At 35.3% G+C, this 15,114-nt stretch overlaps 1 protein-coding gene and 1 long non-coding RNA gene across 2 annotated transcripts in view; one reads left to right on the forward strand and one right to left on the reverse strand.

The window, feature by feature from the left end:
- Positions 1–15,114, reverse strand: part of LOC140748014 (uncharacterized) — a 204,348-nt gene that overhangs the window by 137,717 nt on the left and 51,517 nt on the right. The window lies entirely within an intron of this gene.
- LOC140748018 (uncharacterized) lies at positions 2,790–4,479 on the forward strand. The gene is made up of 3 exons (XR_012102913.1): positions 2,790–2,866; positions 3,685–3,782; positions 3,943–4,479. It is a non-coding gene; the product is annotated as an uncharacterized LOC140748018 (long non-coding RNA).

Genomic DNA, 15,114 nt, shown 5'->3' on the forward strand with positions numbered 1-15,114 from the left:
AGCGGGTGTGCAGCTTAACTGACGATAAGTTACCACCTTAGTCCTAAGCTATAGAATTTAGTCCTAAACCACAGAGTCAAGCTATTCTATAGCTTGACTCTGTTCTATATCACTGAATAAATAAAAAAAAAACATTTCTGTTTACAATTTCAGATACAAATGTGGTAGAGCCCTCTGTGATTATTCTTCTAATAACAGCAGTGTTAAGCGCTGCTGTGTTTTGATTTGCAGGGTGTGGAAGGGTTGCGTTCCTCCGGAGATCCCGGAGTCCTTTACGCAGCGCCGAGGACGGCCACCGGGGGGGTTTTAGTGCGGTAAGAATCCCACATAACTCTGTGTCGCTCCCACGGCACCGGGTACCTTTCGAAGGTTTCCCCCTCGAAAACAAAAAAAAAAAAAAAAAAAAAAAAAAAAAAAAAAAAAAAAAAAGGGTGTGGAAGGGTAAGGGAGATTTTTCCGAGGCATTTCAACTTAGTCCTCAGGGGTGGCGGGGCATCTGTGGCCAACCTCATGTGTGAATCTAATCTTATCTGAGATTGATTACAGATTCCATATAGGAGTAGCAGACGAGTGACTGCCGCCAGTCACCCGTCTGCTACTCCTATATTATAAAGAAAAATATACATAGGTACAGCTTCTAATGTTAAAGGTAAAAGTACTTTGGAACTATCAGCGACCACGTATTACGATATAATTAAACTATTTACGTGCCGTGTAATGAGTAGTTTATCCTAAAACAACATGAAATTCCGGTCCATACCTCGCAGTATTAACTACCTTCCATACCTACACTTATATGTTTATTAGCATGACACTAAAACATAAAAACATTCCGTGTAAATATTTACTTGGTTACTGTAGATGTATTTTAAGGTACAATATTACTCAGTTTACAATATCAGCCCACCTATTTCTGGTGTAAAAGATCACAGCTGCTAAGTTCTGGTTCTATGAAAGTATTATTGTAATTTTTAGGTATTTGTAATATTCTTTCAATTCGGCTTGTATACTTTAGAGTTTCATCAGTGTAATTTATTACACTTTTATAAGCCCTCTGATCACTAAGCCTGTTATTAATATTAAATCTATCCATCTAAGTTTTGTCTACCAAATATATTAATTTCACAATTTCTACATACCAGAAATTACCAAATTCCATTGCTTCGTAGGCAAAATATTTTATTACATTATAGATTATAGTATAAATAACGGATGTTAGGTTGACCATAATTATCATTGTTCTTACTTCTTTTTCCAAAAATATTTAAATTTTCATTATTTCAAAGATGGGACGAATGAACATAAAGAGCCGCGTTGCCGCTGGAGATACGAGTGCAGTAGTCTGGGGGACCTCGACTCGTGCCAACTCCACACACAGTGCACCGGCCACAATGTCACCATGGACACGGCGGACTGTAAGTACACTTGTCCACCGTAATGGGATTTTTAGAGACGAGTCCATTGAAATATGTAACCATGATTTAAGTCTAAAGTAACGTCCTTGGTTTGTAGTAGAGCCAGTATTTTTGCATTTCGTTGGAACGGTTTGGATGTCGGCTTTATTTCGGCGACCATCGTAATCCTTAAGAACGGTAAACCATCTGTGATTGTAATAGTATAATTTTAAAATACGTTTTAAATAAGTTTGTCTGTTTGAAAATATTTTGGAATATGTATTACATCAATATAAGTCGTTTTATAAAATCTCTGCATGTAATTACACAGGCTAATCTTAAAAAGCACCGAACTAATTTGGACGGGATTGCCGAAACGACGGGATTTCACGAAGAGATAGAGGAAATGACGGGGAGGGAATAGACAAATTTTTACACCAAAAATATTTAGCACTCCTGAGTAAATTGAAAACCCGAAATTTGATGCCTTTGGACAATGAGTTTTCATATATTATAACACCTTCATTTTCTGAGTGCAACTGAGTGGGCAGGTGCAAATATGTATGAAAGTATTTACTTTCATACATATTCTTTACAAACACTTTATTCATATGGACGCACACATTTTGCCGTCCAAATCGAGTGTGGAGTATAGTGACCACATCATAACCGCAACGAACTACACGTGTAGGGATAGCGAAGGGCTATCTATAAATGTAGGGATCGTTATTATTATTCGATAATATAATGTAAGTATACTTTATTTTATAGACATTGGAGTGCAAGAAAACGATACGGAACAAAAAGATAGCCTTCGGCTGTTTCGTAAAATGTGTAAGTTGATAACCATTGTTATTTTAATAAAATTAAATGATAAACATATTGTTTATAGTAAGTTATTTGCAGTGGGACTGTCTGTGGTTGATGAAGAAGTAGAGAAGATATGTAAGTTAATTTTTTTATTTTTATTTTTTCAAGGTATAATATATGTTAGAAATGTATTCAAATTATTTTATCATAGTATTACTTTAAATGAATTATTAATTATTTTGTATTATTTTCATGACGTGTTATTTATATAATAACAAGTTCTCATTTATATAGTCACTGGCTGGTACGATTGTATTAATTAGCATAAAAAATAAAAAAAACACATGTTGACGTTTGAGTTGTATTTTGAGCGGGAATAATAAAAGTTGTAAATTGGTTCCAGAAATAGTTTCATTATTTTATATAAATGGTGTAAAATGCTAAATGTAATTAAAATATGTTAACTTTACAGTAGAAACACGAATATTATATTTGAAACCAAGTAATTTGGGTAAGTTAAACTGTTTTTTCGTATCAACATAATTACATGTAGCTTCTAAGTAAAACATTGTTTGATTTTTTTTTTATTTTAGACGAAAGCGAAAGAGTGGAGAGTCTTGGGGAGTACTTCAACAAAATTATAGTTGCCCAGTCGATCAAAGGTAACTTACAGCATAATGATATATAGTACCCATAGATAAGTAAAGATTACTCACTCCTAACAAGAAAATTTATCCAGTTTTGAGAATTGAAATAGTTTCGTAAAAAAGTTTTGCCACGTCTCCGTGCTAAAATGTCCCTTAAATATTTGAAATAATTATTTATTTATTATGTAAATTTCGCAATATTAGTTATTTATTCGTTATTTTTTTCTAAAATTGTTTTTAATTGTCAAGAATTAAAAAAAAGAACTTACTAATAAGCCGTGTGTGGCTTCGTTCAATTCCAAGGCGGCGAAGTATCTTTACTATCTATGATAGTACCTACATATTTTACCAATAACACCTATATTAGTCCGAATCCGGGGACACCACCATCACAACTATGTCTGCCTCATACTCGTAACAACACTTTCAATCCTTGCTGGATTGCGTATTGAAGGCGATGACACCTATACGTGACGTTGGTCTTCAAGTATCAATACATCTATGCCCGATATCAGATAGTCCTTTAATACTATCTAGTTGATTGTGCATATCCATGGCTGGTATTTTCAACTTACCATCAATGTATTGCGCGCCGGTTTGCGAATTCTAATTAAACAAAAAATATAGTAGAAATATAGTAAAACTTAGTAGACATCCCATTGGCACTGTAATTAACACGCCATGGCCAAAGTTTCCGTGTTCGATTTCCATATTAAGTAGACATCCTAATTACAAATAAATTGAAATTATCTGTGTTTGACAGTTTGTGACGTAGTGTTGCTTCGAAAATCAATTAGTATAATGTGATTACTATTTTAACTTACAATTAACAGAGGGCACGACACCAGCAGCTCCCAGCGTTATGAAAAACCATACATACAGAAGTATCGAGTCCATGGAAAGTTTAATTAACGGAGAAAATTCAGAAAATGTAAGGATAACCACGGAAAAACATTTTAAAACTTTTTAAATTTAATACTTTTTAAGTTACATTTTAATACTTTTAATTTCATTGTATGTAAAATTGTATATTTAATGTATTTATACTGTTTATATATTGTTTATTTTAATTAAATTTAAAATCATTTCAGGAGGATATAAATGCCAGTGTCCAAGAAAGCAGTGATTTAAAACCAACAAAACGACAATTCAAATAATGAAGTCGCAATAGAAAGGAGTTCAGATGAAACATTTCAACTAGACAACAGGAGTATTAACCTGTAATTGTATTTAATTGTAGTTCAGTGCTTTTCTGAGTCGAATACAAAGTACGTATAGTCTGATTCATAATTAGGTGTCCAAAATGTAAACAAAGAAATGTCACTGTGAAAATTAACAAGAAACAAAACCAAAACAAACTCAACAAAAAACGAAAACTTTAACAATTATACACAATTTAACAAATGCGCTATAAAAACGAGAAAAGTTCGAGTTCGATCACATTCGAGTTCGATCACAGTCACGAAAATGAATAACATCAGCTACGAAACTTAAAAATGACGGCACAAGAAATGTTTTGAAATCCGATTATGTTACCATTATCACATTTTAATTTTCTACCATAAATCTTGTATTTTATTATTATTACTTTATGGAATGAAATTGAGGTAATATAAATAATAAAAAATGTAAATAAATCTTAATTTATTTAGATTATTATTTTATTATTGTTGTATTACTTTAATATTGAGAGGTTTACATTTTGGACACCTAATTATTAATCAGACTATAGTAATGAATATTGTACGCCCATTCGCTACTATTACTCATATAGAAATACTGTATGTTCATTTGCTATAACTTATTTATGATGATATATAAATATTGTATTACGTTATATAAAATCATGTTCTGATTAAAAGTTATTAAAGTAATCAAAGGCCGTTCCCTATTTCCCAGAGGAAAATCCCTCACTAATAGAGGGTTGACGGTGATATTTCATTCGGTCATACGCTTTGCTATAGATGGTATAGACTTTCCTTATTAAAATATTATTACGAATGTATTTTTAAACACAAAATAATGCATATACGAGTATTAATTAATACTCGTATATGCATTATTTTGTGTATATTTGTATGATGCATATAATGCATTATTTTTTTTAGGATATTGTAAAAGTAAAGTAATTACTTTACTTTTACAATATCATAAAAAAAATTAACAAAAAAATACAACCGACTTCTATGTCACTACAAAGTAAAAAATAATTGAAATAAATGTTGGTTTAGTACATATTTTTGAAGTCGGCGCTCATATTAGACACGCTGTTGTACATCGTTATCCAACGAAATATATTGAGCGCAAGAACTGAGATTCTTCATCGTAGCGCCGCTAGTAATTCTCCCAACGATAACAAAAACGTACCACAACTGGCAACATTACTTTTATTAATACAAAGAATATCTCATTCTATTAGTAAAATGGTAAAAGGTAAAAGGTTACACGCGCCGCTCCTGCTCCATTTTACCGAGAACCGATCGAATGTCGAACGTAAAATGTAAACCACCGATTATCGTAATTCTTTAACTATCAAATAATTGTTATTTTAGACGGGGCCACACCTATAATCATTCGTCATAACACTGCTAGTAATTTTCCCACCGATAACAAAAACTTACCATACAGTTGGCAACATTACTTTTATTAATACACTAGCTGACCCGGCAAACTTTGTACCGCCTCAAAATCTATTTATCAAATATATTTCATATAAAATATAGCCTATGTTACTCGTGGATAATGTAGCTTTCGAATGGTGAAAGAATTTTTAAAATCGGTCCAGTAGTTTTTGAGCCTATTCATTACAATCAAACAAACAAATAAAGTTTTCCTCTTTATAATATTAGTATAGAAAGAATATCTCATTCTATAAGTAAAAGGTAAAAGGTTACACGCGCCGCTCCTGTTCCATTTTACCGAGAGCCGATCGAATGTCGGACAAGGCCACTCGAACCAGCCTCCAGACGTCCCGGAATCAAATGACAGTGTCCGCTATTCTTTGACTTATGTAGGCCGATTCCTTTTGTCCTATAACAGTTCTCTTTTCAAGGTTGAGCTGATATAACGAGTTGCATGCAAAGTTCTGTTCAATACGGTGCTGCGAACAACTGTTTTGGTTTTGTTTTAGTTCGCAGTTAGCATTGAATTGCGAGAGTTTGTTTTATTATGGGACGTATTTCTGAATAAAATAACGTACTCGTATATCGCAGTATTCGCAGTGTTAACGTAATATAGAACATAACACGAAATATCTGTAAATATATATCTCTATTCATTCTCGAAGGTGGTAGAACCCTTTGTGGTTCGACTCCGGCGGCACCACCGCCACACCTATTTCTATCTAATAACAGCAGTGGTAGGCGCTGCTGTGTTCCGTTTTGAAGGGTGTGGTAAGGGAGACAGACTTTTCCGAAGCGTTCCAGCTTAGTCCTCAGGGGTAACGGCGCGTCTGTGGCCGATCTCAGTTAGGAATATCTAATCTTATCTGGGGTTGATTACAGATGTCCATGGGCGGCGGTAGCCACTTACCATCAGGTGGACTGCATGCTCGTCTGCTACTCTTATATTATAAAAAGAAATAAAAAATCAGTATTTAGTGATGCTAATGTGACAAGAATTTGAAGCGGTATTGCCTACAATTAATTTTGCCAAATTTGTATGTAAATAATATGACGAAATTTGTTGCATACATATATCATGCACTCATGCCCACTCTAGCTGGTCAAAATGTAAGATACGAAATACAAAGGTTAAGTAGCCCTTACAGTCGAAGAGCGATTGAACATTCGAGGGTAAGAGGAACTTGTCATTGAAATAGAAGTGTCTGTATTGTAATTGTTGAAGTTACAATGTCATGAAGTAACATTAATTCAGGTAAGGTTTGTTTTACACTTTTATTCTTGCTTTAGATAAATCAATAATTTAGAACTTCGGTATATGTACTGGCATTAGGAGCAGTGATAGCCTAGTGGTTAAGAAACTCGGCCTCTCGATCGAGGGGTCCGAGGTTCAAATCCCAGGCACGCATGCACGCACGCACCTCTGATTTTTCAGAGTTATGTGCGTATTAGAAATTAATTATCACTTGCTAAACGGTAAAGGAACACATCGTGAGGAAACCTGCATACATGAGAGATTTATTAATAAAAAATCTCAAATGTATGTGAAGTCTACCAATACGCACTTGGCCAGCGCGGTGGACTATGGTCTTTTCCTTCTCATTCTGAGAGGAGACCCGTGCCCAGCAGTGGGACAGTAATGGGTTGTTGATGATGATGTCTGGCATTTATTAGCATCAACATTCTTCTATTTTATAACAACACTTACAACTGTTGTGTTCTAGTATAGGGTATGCCAACTTACATATAAGGCAGTCCAACTTAGTCCTCATGGGTGGAAACGCAGTGACCGTCTTCAATTATGACCTCCGTTCTATTTACAGTTAACATTTAGCACAAGGTGGTAGAATCCTTTGTGGTTCGACTCCGGCGGCACCTCCGCCACACCTATTTCTACCTAATAACAGCAGTGTTAGGCGCTGGTATGTTCCGTTTTGAAGGGTGTGGTAAGGGAGACAGACTTTTCCGAGGCGTTCCAGCTTAGTGCTCAAGGGTAGTGGCGCACTTGTGGCCAACCTCAGGTAGGAATATCTAATCCTATCTGGGGTTCATTACAGATGTATATGGGCGGCAGTAGCCACTTACCATCAGGTGGACTGCATGCTCGTCTGCTACTCCTATGTTATAAAAAAAAAAAACAAGCGGAACTGACCACTTAACATGCAATTTATCTTATCTATCTATTATTTATTATTATATATATAAGAGATTTCCACGTATATAGTCACTCATCACGATATCTCTGGAACCATTAGAGCTAAAGACTTGAAATTTGGTAGGAATATTCTTTTCACCGAGTAGAGGTCAGCTAAGAACGGATTTTACGAAATTCCACCCCCAAGAGGGGTTGCGGGGGTGTTAATTAAAAAAAATCACATTTTAAAACTACAGCTCTTATAGGTATGAAACTTAGTCAGGATATTCTTTTTGGCATGTTTGAATTTACTAAAAACTAATTTTATGATATTCCACCCCAGTGCGGGGGCGTTGAAAATTAAAAAAAAAAATTATCTTCCAAGGGGTTGACAGCTTATTTTAAATTTTATCATTTTGGAAGCCAGCACTATGAAACTTAGCCATTGCGCTACTGGTTAGATATAATAGAACTTTAGTTCTACCGTTTTTGGAAAATCAACCCTTATGTGGGTTAAATAAGGGTTGTAAGTTTGTATGGAATTCCCCCAGTTTTGATGTAAACTCTATGAAAATCGGTATTTGGGTTTTCGATAGAAAATAATTAAACACCTATTTCACCATTTTTGAAAAATCAACCCTTAAGTTGGTAAAATAAGGGTTGACAGCTTAATTTAAAATTTGCCAAATTAAAAGCTAGCACTATGAAAGTTAGCCATTGCCTCACTGGTCAGATATAGTGGAACTTTAATTCTACCGTTTTTGGAAAATCATCCCTTATTTGGGTTAAATAAGGGTTGTAAGTTTGTATGAGAGTCCCCCAGTTTTGATGTAAAGTGTATGAAAATCGGTGTTTGGGTTTTCGATAGAAAATAATTAAACACCTATTTCACCATTTTTGGAAAATCAACCCTTAAGTTGGTAAAATAGGGGTTGACAGCATATTTTAAAATTTGCCAATTTGAAAGCCAGCGCTACGAAAATTAGTCATTTCCTTACTGGTTAGATATAGTGGAACTTTAATTATACCGTTTTTGGTAAAACAACTCTTATTTGGGTTAAATGAGGGTTGTAAGTTTGTATGAAAGTCCCCCAGTTTTAATGTATACTGAACGAAAATCAGTATCTGGGTTTTCGATAGAAAATAATTAAACACCTATTTCACACCTATTTATTGTTTTTGGAAAATCATCCCTTAAGGTCGTTAAATGGGGGTTGGAATTTTATTTCAAACTCCGTTAATTCTGAAGCAAGGACTATAAAAACTTGCATTTGGCTTTCCTGTTGGAAATAATAGAACTTTTTTAACACCAGTTATGGAAAATCTACCCCTAAGTGGGTAATATAGGGGTTGAAAGTTTGTTTAGAAGTAAGCCGATTATGAAGCAAAGACTATGAAAATTGGTATTTTGCTTTCTGGTTGTAAATAATATATCACTTATTTTTCCATTTTGTGAAAATCAACCCTTAATGTCGTTAAATAGGGGTTGGAACTTTATTTTATAATCCGTTAATTTGGAAGCAACCACTATGAAAAATTATCATTGACTCAATGAAGCATCTGAGTCACTGTTTTTTTAGATCAACCCTTAAGACGGTTATAAAAGGGTGTATGCATTATGCCTTTCTGTTTACACATCTGTTTCAGCAATTTTAGCAACTGAACAATCAATCCCATTAGGATACTATAAGCAAAGGAAGTTTCTTTAAAAATCGTTATTGAAGTTACTTCCTTTGGCGTGTCTGGAAAAAGAACAGAGTGCAGAGAGGTTTAGTGTAGGGCGAAATTCCACGAGCCGTCGTAACATATATTTTAACATGGGAATGTATTGCACGTGTTGAAGTGTAGAACAGGGGTTTTTTAGGGTACCTAAAGGATAAAAACGGAACCCTATTACTAAGACTTCGCTGTCTGTCCGTCTGTCCGTGTATCGCAGGGCTATTCAACAAACTGCTATTCGATATTTTTCCAACTAACTTTTGAACCGTCAGAGGTAGACAGTTCAAATTTTTACAATGTGTGTATTTTAATGGCTGCTGCAATATTAAATACAAGAAATTAAAAAAAATGAAAATGTTGGTTGTACGGAGCCCTCCAGGTGCGGGTTTGACTTGCACTTGGCCAATTATTAGTAACGTGCAGACCCGCGGGCCACACAGGAAGGTCGCGGGCCACACACCACCCGTAGGTGTCGGAATGGCGACCGCTGGTGTTGAATATTAGCTTTCAGAAATTTGCTGATAAAGTATTTATTGATGCATATGTACATAGGAATGTTTTTGAAATTCTACTAAGGAGGTAAAAGAAGTGTTATATGTATGTATACGGGAATCTTTTAGGTTCGAAATTTCAGATAACGTCTATTCAGACAAATACACGACAACGTCGTCCACGGTGCTAATTTCATTTACGATAATGCGTAATTTTATTCAAATTAGTCTACATTTTGGTATACTGATTAGGTACATCGCAACTACTTTGGACACACTGCGTGCCAACATTTTGTCCTGCCGTGGGGTATGGTTCTGGTTATGCGTGGATTAGTGGTGGTGATATGGTAGATACATAGACCTTGGATTAAAATTTTGGGCTAGAACAGGGCTACAGTATCCCCTGCCTGTCGTACGAAACTAAAAGGGGACTTCTGGAGTTGCGGGCGGCAAGAGCTCCCACTCTAACCGCCCAGCCATTGACCCTGGAAAGAACCACTGTATGTAAGGCCCCATATAACATGGATGATTCCTATGGAATAGTGTAAATAATAATTATTGTATCCTACATGAAACTTATATTTTAAAGAAAGTTTCATTACAGTCCACTAATTTGAGTTTTAGTGTATGTTTCTGAAGAAACCTTGACCAATATAGGTACACAGTGACGAAAAAAAAGCTTTTATTAATTAAATATTACTTCTCCTACTTTATCGTTAAAATTGTTAAAGGTACAAATTTACTATTACAGTTATTTGTATGTCATATCATATTTTTTACGCGAGCGAAGCCGCGGGTTCTGCTAGTTTTATATAAAAGCTTAACATTTTTCTTTACCCAAAATCTTACACTAGTCACAGTAAACTTAACCTTGGTTATGTAAGATCGAATGACGGTGATTTGCAAAATTTCAACGAATTTTTTGTAACCGATAATTTCGTTTTTAATTGAAAGCAAAATTATATTGGGAAGGAAAGTAACTCTTACTTTGCTGTTAATAATTTTAATCCGAGCTAAAGTGTGAATAATCGGCGTGAACGGTAGATTATGAGTTTGCGAGTGAAACTCATAGTAAAAGAGCAGTAGAGTAGTGAAAATATTCACTTAAGCAGAATTAGATTTTCATCTAATTACATAAGTGCATTATAGGTACATAATTCGTGACACGTAGTGAGAATATGCCTTAAGGAGAATTTAATCGTGTAAATGGACATGTACTTAAAAAACCGAGACTATGCTGGACATTTTAATATCGATTTTTTTTATAATATAGGAGTAGCAGACGAGCATGCAGTCCACCTGATGGTAAGTGGCTACTGCCGCCCAAGGACATCCGTAATCAACCCCAGATAGGATTAGATATTCCTACCTGAGGTCGGCCACAGATGCGCCGCTACCCCTGAGGACTAAGCTGGAACGCCTAGGAAAAGTCTGTTTCCCTTACCACACCTTTCAAACCGGAACACAGCAGCGCCTACTGCTGTTATTAGGTAGAAATAGGTGTGGCGGTGGTGCCGCCGGGGTCGAACTACAAACGGTTCTACCACCTTCATATCGAATGTTAATAGGTCGATTCTTACCCAATGAGAAAGTATATTGTTATCATTTATGTACTGGTGTTTCTGAAAATGGACAGATATACGATACAAATATAAGCTATAACCTCAGTTAGAGTACTTGGTTCTATCAGTACCCTTAGAATGAGTTATTACGTTTTTACAAAACTGTCTATTTTTGTATTTTTTACGTATTTCCCATACATTTCCTATCAGTTCTGATACAGTCCGCTGAGGGCGCTGATTGGAAATGTATGAGCAAATATGTAAACAAATACAAAAACAGTCATTTTTATAAAAACGCAAAAACTCATACTAAGGGTCCTTAAAGCATATCCGATAATGTCTTTGATTTCGATTAAAAAACACGACTACGAATGTTTATTCATTTATTTTGTACATCATTCTTAATGTCCAATAAATCATAACTTAACTACTGGATTTCTATGCAAATTCGTCTGAAAGCCTTCTACAAATTTTCTACTTCTAACGCCTAAACTAGCGACTGAGCTAACCGATGAAACCGTTCCAAGCGCTTGAAATAAGCATGATTACTGCTTTACTGTGGAGGTAACAAGGCGTGCGCTTTAGCTGTGGGATGGCTTCGTTACAAATAAATGTATTTATTTGTACAATAGTGTTAGACAGACAGAACATGACAGTGACAGAACATGTTAGACGAGGTATACTTAGTCCTTAATTATTTAGGTATATAATGATATCTTCCATGCTTATACGTATCGCAAGCGAAATTATATAAAACGAGCTTTTGCCCGCGGCTTCGCTCGCGTTACGAAGTAATATTTTCATCCCCTATTTTATCCCCCTGGGGGTAGAATTGATCATAATCCTTTCTTAGCGGATGCCTACGTCATAACATCTACCTGCATGCCAAATTTCAGCCTGATCCGTCCAGTGCTTTGGGCTGTGCGTTGATAGATCATTATGTCAGTCAGTCACCTTTGAGTTATATATATTTAGATTGTTGAAAAATATTGAGTTTATTGAATGTGTAGCGTGGCGGCCAAGGTGTTCTTCGTAGGGGTCACCACTGTGATAAGGTATAGCTAAGTATTTAAAAAGTTTTGGTATGGTATAGGTATGTTGTAGCATCCGTATGCTGTTGGCATGTTGTGGCTGCGTGCTGCTACAAACGTATCCATTCGCGGTTCTAAAATGTGTAATCAATTCGATGTTAGAGTCAACACCACCCCACCACTACACAACTACAGAGAAACAATAAAAATAATAATAAAAGTGAAACTTGTGCTTAAATTTGTATTAGGTAAAAAAAAAAAACTTGCGAAACAGCATTGCCGTAGTATAGTGACGCATATTCAATCTATTACATTGAGAATCCCGTTCTCAGCAGTGGGACCTAATAGGTATTCCATCTAGACAGATACTGAACACCCGAAAAATATACTTAGAACATTTACAAAGTAAAAAAAAATGCATAATTAGTGAAAGTAAAGCCATTGTGAAATGTAACAGTATATTATCGGTGTTCTCGCACTATCTTCAATAGCTCTATCTATGAATTATCTCAATGAGTTATTATCTCAAAGTGATAACACAGATTTCCATGATCGGGAAATATTGTGTAAATGCTTCGTTGATATCGATTTATACATATGGAACATATTGAGTTATATGTGACTCAGATTACGAGCGACTAATGAAAGTATTCTACTAACAATATCTGAGAAGTCTAGCTATTTCGTTAAGAAGTACCAATTAGGTACTGTTAATCTTTCAAAATCCCTACAAATGTCTCCTTAAAATCGGATTACTACAGGCAGACAAATTAACGAAGAAAAGTAACTAAGAAAAAGATATTTATGGTGAAATCACAGACATTTTTTTATAGAATGCTATCGATTGCTATCGATATGAAAATAACAATTTAAAATGCCTATACGAGTATCTATATAGGTATTTTAAACAAGCAGTCGGTACAGTTTTCTATGCTACGAAGCTTTTAAAGAAAAAATAAGATTTTTATCAATATTTTTTTCAGGTATAAAAGTGATTCGATCCTGTACCTTAATCAGTGCTGTTCCTGAATTTAATTTTATTTTGCCATAAAGCTTTGCACAGTCCAAGATGAATGTAGCGCTCGCAGCGCTCGCTTGCAGAGTGAGGCTTCACGGTGAATAATTTTGATAGAATGACGTTTCAATTTGACTTTGTAGCGCTCGGTTTGCTCGGCTGTAGTTAGTTGTGATTAAATGAACCATGCAGGTGACAGCCGCTGCAGCGAAATTCGTGACACTTCGTTTATTTCCAGGATACAAAGCGAGTGGGCTTAATGCTGTTACACACACTATACTAGGTGGGTTATATTAGGCAAATACGCCGATTGTAACGATAACATGAAATTCACAGCATAAATTTATCCTTTGTTTAATTTTAACATTTTTCTAATTACATTTTTATACACTTGAATATTTAAAATCATCAATTTGTAAAAAACACTGCTCATAGTAAAAGAGCAGTAGAGTAGTGAAAATATTCACTTAAGCAGAATTAGATTTTCATCTAATTACATAAGTGCATTATAGGTACATAATTCGTGACACGTAGTGAGAATATGCCTTAAGGAGAATTTAATCGTGTAAATGGACATGTACTTAAAAAACCGAGACTATGCTGGACATTTTAATATCGATTTTTTTTATAATATAGGAGTAGCAGACGAGCATGCAGTCCACCTGATGGTAAGTGGCTACTGCCGCCCAAGGACATCCGTAATCAACCCCAGATAGGATTAGATATTCCTACCTGAGGTCGGCCACAGATGCGCCGCTACCCCTGAGGACTAAGCTGGAACGCCTAGGAAAAGTCTGTTTCCCTTACCACACCTTTCAAACCGGAACACAGCAGCGCCTACTGCTGTTATTAGGTAGAAATAGGTGTGGCGGTGGTGCCGCCGGGGTCGAACTACAAACGGTTCTACCACCTTCATATCGAATGTTAATAGGTCGATTCTTACCCAATGAGAAAGTATATTGTTATCATTTATGTACTGGTGTTTCTGAAAATGGACAGATATACGATACAAATATAAGCTATAACCTCAGTTAGAGTACTTGGTTCTATCAGTACCCTTAGAATGAGTTATTACGTTTTTACAAAACTGTCTATTTTTGTATTTTTTACGTATTTCCCATACATTTCCTATCAGTTCTGATACAGTCCGCTGAGGGCGCTGATTGGAAATGTATGAGCAAATATGTAAACAAATACAAAAACAGTCATTTTTATAAAAACGCAAAAACTCATACTAAGGGTCCTTAAAGCATATCCGATAATGTCTTTGATTTCGATTAAAAAACACGACTACGAATGTTTATTCATTTATTTTGTACATCATTCTTAATGTCCAATAAATCATAACTTAACTACTGGATTTCTATGCAAATTCGTCTGAAAGCCTTCTACAAATTTTCTACTTCTAACGCCTAAACTAGCGACTGAGCTAACCGATGAAACCGTTCCAAGCGCTTGAAATAAGCATGATTACTGCTTTACTGTGGAGGTAACAAGGCGTGCGCTTTAGCTGTGGGATGGCTTCGTTACAAATAAATGTATTTATTTGTACAATAGTGTTAGACAGACAGAACATGACAGTGACAGAACATGTTAGACGAGGTATACTTAGTCCTTAATTATTTAGGTATATAATGATATCTTCCATGCTTATACGTATCGCAAGCGAAATTATATAAAACGAGCTTTT

The sequence above is a fragment of the Epargyreus clarus genome, unplaced genomic scaffold (genome assembly GCF_041222505.1).
Source record: "Epargyreus clarus isolate Ecla_fem2 unplaced genomic scaffold, WU_Ecla_fem_2.2 ptg000015l, whole genome shotgun sequence".
In the NCBI taxonomy this organism is placed as follows: Eukaryota; Metazoa; Arthropoda; class Insecta; order Lepidoptera; family Hesperiidae; genus Epargyreus; species Epargyreus clarus.